Here is a 5,000-nt window from a genome sequence, read left to right on the forward strand (position 1 = left end):
CGTTGCCCGTTCGATTCTCAGTTAGAGCGACTTCTGTGTGGCGACATGCGTGAATGGGCATTCCTTCGTTGAAGGTTGTGCGTTAGGCCCAGCAAGCCAGTACGTAAAACTCTACTGCCAATCATTAGCGGACCGGAGTTCCGCTGTGGCGACCCCTAACCGGGAAAAGCCGAAAGACACAAACAAACCAGATGTTTGTAGTTGTATTTTTTCTGTCAAACACACATGTAAACATAGTGTGTGTGTGTGTGTGTGTGTGTGTGTATTTTGTGCACGTTAATGTACGTTGGGCTTTTATTAGTATGATGGGTCTGTCACCCGTCACCTTCTTCTTCAGATTAAATTCATATGGTGTGATGCCAAACATATACAACAATATACAGCTAAATAAATTATTTTAGGATTGTTACAAATGAACCAGGTCACTTGCATATATTTAAATATTATATCTCAGTAATCTTTAAAGTTAAGTAACAATGCAGCAAAAATTATGTAAACTAGAAAAAAGATTGACTTAAGAGCCATAAACATTTTCTTCTGTGATTTGGCTATAGATTTAGTTAATTTTCCTCTTCATAAATATTTTCTTATGCACACTTACAACTGATTAAGAAAAAGTTAATGGCCATATTATCAAGAATTTATTTATTTGTTACATGGATAAACCTGCTATGCACAAGTATCTCTTTTCAGGGGTGATCCAGAAGCATGTTTAGTTAAATGACGTTCAGTCACAGTAGGCAAATGGAGACCAAGGGAATCAAACCTTTGGATTATAACCCAAGCATGTTAAGCAGCCCATAGCCTTAAGTATCTCAGCTAAACTGTCAGCATACATCATTTTGTGCCTCTATAAAATTGTAAATATATCAATAAAGATAAAGTACTACCTCCTATCTTTTAAATATACCCATGTTGTACAAAAGGCAACAAAAAGTCCAAAACTGAAGCATTTCTGCTTTGCTCGCTTTAAAGTAAGAAACACTTATTGATGTCAGTACTAATGGGTATTGCAGCCAAACATCTGGATTGCCCTTTGGATGTAGGCTTAATATGAACATATGGGGCCATAGAGGTGTAGGCTCATAATAAGTAACCAGAAAGTGTGCGTGTGTGTGTGTGTGTATAAATATATATGCATGTATGTATGTAAACACACACACACTTAGACATTGTTCCCGTGGTAGATGTCATGGTATACAGTCTGTTTAAGCAGAGCACATGATTCATTTTACACTTTGCCGAGTTTTATGCGTGCAGTACATCTCCAGCAAGATGGGGAGGGGGGGCTGACCTTAGCAGTGATGAAATGATGGAAATGTTTAGAATAAATTATTGTGTAGTATGACAGTATGATGGAATAAATGAATGTGTAGTATGACAGTATGATGGAATAAATGAATGTGTAGTACGACAGTATGATGGAATAAATGAATGTGTAGTATGACAGTATGATGGAATAAATGAATGTGTAGTATGACAGTATGATGGAATAATGAATGTGCAGTACGACAGTATGATGGAATAATGAATGTGTAATATGATAGTATGATGGACTAAATGAATGTGTAGCATGCTAGTATGATGGGATAAATGAATGTGTAGTATGACAGTATGATGGAATAAATGAATGTGTAATATGATAGTATGATGGGATAAATTAATGTGTAATATGATAATATGATGGAATGAATGTGTAGCATGATAGTATGATGGGATAAATGAATGTGTAGTGTGATAGTATGATAGGATAAATTAATGTGAGTATGATAGTATGATGGGATAAATGAATGTGTAACATGATAGTATGATGGAATACACAAATGTGTAGTATGAGAGTATGATGGGATAAATGAATGTGTAGTATGATAGTATGATGGGATAAATTAATGTGTAGCATGATAGTATGATGGGATAAATGAATGTGTAGTATGATGGGATAAATGAATATGGAGTATGATAGTATGATGGAATAAATGATTGTGTAGTATGATAGTATGATGGAATAAATGAATGTAATATGATAGTATGATGGAATACACAAATGTGTAGTATGAGAGTATGATGGGATAAATGAATGTGTAGTATGATAGTATGATGGGATAAATGAATGTGTAGTATGATAGCATGATGGGATAAATGAATGTGTAGTATGATAGTATGATGGGATAAATATGTAGTATGAAAGTATGATAGTATGATGGGATAAATGAATGTGTAGTATGATAGTATGATGGCATAAATTCATGTGTAGTATGACAGTATGATAGCATGATGGGATAAATGAATGTGCACTATGATAGTATGATGGGATAAATGAATGTGTAGTATGATAGCATGATGGGATAAATGAATGTGTAGTATGATAGCATGATGGGATAAATGAATGTGTAGTATGATAGTATGATGGGATAAATATGTAGTATGAAAGTATGATAGCATGATGGGATAAATGAATGTGTAGTATGATAGTATGATGGCATAAATTAATGTGTAGTATGACAGTATGATAGCATGATGGGATAAATGAATGTGCACTATGATAGTATGATGGGATAAATGAATGTGTAGTATGATATGCAGACACCACTCCTTGTAAGGAAGACCTTATGTCTGTTTGCTAGTTTCCTAAATACTACACATTACACTCTTCATATAAACAGACTAAAAGCTCACTGATACAGTTCAATCAGCAGTTTTTTTACTGTTTCTCATCTATGTTATTACAATAAGGAGGTCTCATTAACTGTACACTTTATTCTAGATCATCTTCCAACCCACCAAACATACTCAAAACAACTCTCACTTTAACATCACAGCAAAAGACAACACCACTATATACCCAACTGAACACACCAACTTGCTAGGAGTGGAAATAGACAATAAACTAAAATTTGACATTCACATATCCATGACCATAAAAAAAGTCCACAAAAAACTATGAGCGTTATACAGAAATAAGCAACTTCTCACCAAAGCAGCAAAGATTTCAATAGCAAATTCCCACCTTATCTCCACCCTACTTTATGCCTCTCCAATGTATACCAGCCTAAGGCAATGCGATCTAAACAAGCTAGAGACCTGCTACAACAAAATCACCAAATTCACCACAGGGGCATCCTACCGTAGTCACCACTGTCTCTCACTTGCTGAACTGGGCTGGCTTGAACTCCCTCACCTCCTTCAGTGGTATCAGCTCTCACTCACCCACAAACTAGTAAACCATCCTCTAAATGTCCCATCCCTCCAGAATCTACTCCAACCCTATCGCACCACCAGACCACTAAGATCCAGCAACAAAAATCACTTGCAGATCACTAAAGCCAATAACTCTGCTGGTGAAGCACTATTCTCTTGCACCATAGCCAAATTATGGAACTCCCTTCCACCCACAGTTACCTCCGTACCATCATGCACTCACTTCAAAACTTTACTAAAAGCACACCTAAAAACATGCTGGCTATGCCCTTGCAACTCCCACTCTAATATCACCCACCCCATCCAACCTCTACCTTTCTTTCCACTCCACTAACTACCTTGATTATAGCAAGCTCATATGCTCATAAGCCTAGTACTTATTATACAGCAGGAACTTCTTATTGTAACATTTGTTAATGTCTGTTATGTACTTCACAGATAAAGATTCTAGTTGTCTACTGATGTACTATGTTCTTCATCTGTAAATATGTTGTAAGTAATTGCTATGTTAAATTGTTAATCGCTATGTAATCCAATGTAACTACTGTCTGTTTATTTTAACTGTGGAGCTTTTCTCCCCGGGCCTCCGCTGAAAATGGGCCTACATCCAGTCGGACACTCCCGGTCAACAAATGTAATAAATAGATGGAGCTTTATGTTTATGAACTGTCTATAAAGAGGAATAACACACTTTTAATTTCTTGTGATGAGTCCCTTCCTGAACATAGCAGTAGTCTACCATCCTTCTTTGTGCTTCTTCATACCACTTGCTTAATTTAGGTTCTCTGATATAATTACTTCATATTCCTTTCCTTTTTTGTTGCTGCTACTCCCCCCACTAAAAGTAAAATTTTTTTTCTAATATTTGTTTATAGGTGGCATAATTTTGTATGTTGCATTAAATGTAAGGAGACATGTTTTTGACTTTTTCATAAATTACAAAAAGTATCTTTTGTTCCTTCATTGAAGGTTGTGCGTTAGGCCCGGCAAACCAGCATGTAAAACTCTACTGCCAAGCATTAGCGGACAGGAGTTCCGCTATGGCGACCCCTAACCAGGAAGAGCCGAAAGACACACACACACACACACACACACACACACACACACATAAGAAGTTTCTTTTAATCCTGTTTACAATTCTTTTGTATGCATCTTGATCCATAACTGTTTGTCCTTATTAAAAAGGCATATTTCCCCATAATGCATTCTGCAAGGTAATTTATGAAAACAGTGCCGATGAATACGGTACCCACTGGTCACCTCATCATTCTTTCATCTCAGTGGACTTCACTTACTATGACCCCTCTGCCCTACAACTTAGACATTGTTTTACTCTTGTTACCACCACAGGGCCCATTGTACCCACTTTAAGTCTATCATCTTAGTTCTGGTATGTCTCCTCAATTCATCCAAGTTTGCTTCGTAAACACTCAGCAAAGGATGCTTGTACTGAATGAGCTTGTGGGCTCATAAACTCTGATCATGTGTAATGAAGTTCATGATGATATATGGAAATGCAACAACAGATAATTTTTTTTCTCAGGAGAAAGCCCCCCTTCATCAACCCATTTTGGGGGTTTGCTCCCCCACTTTATTAGTTTCACTCAAAGTCCCTGCACCTCAGGAAAGGAATGATCACTGACAGGCATTGAAAAGCTTACCTTGCTCTTTCTCCAGGAGGCTATGGGATTAGAGCACCTACTAAACACACATATGAGTAACAGCATGTATTTCAAGCCACAGTCATATAAGCAACTGACAGCTTCAGCTGTCATGCCTGAGCAATTGCAACATAAGTGCAT

At 36.9% G+C, this 5,000-nt stretch overlaps 1 protein-coding gene across 1 annotated transcript in view; it reads left to right on the top strand.

The window, feature by feature from the left end:
- TCF24 (transcription factor 24) overlaps positions 1 to 5,000 on the top strand; it is a 116,069-nt gene that overhangs the window by 680 nt on the left and 110,389 nt on the right. The window lies entirely within an intron of this gene.

This window comes from Protopterus annectens, chromosome 3.part1 (genome assembly GCF_019279795.1).
Source record: "Protopterus annectens isolate FY-2018-M chromosome 3.part1, PAN1.0, whole genome shotgun sequence".
Taxonomy (NCBI): domain Eukaryota; kingdom Metazoa; phylum Chordata; order Ceratodontiformes; family Protopteridae; genus Protopterus; species Protopterus annectens.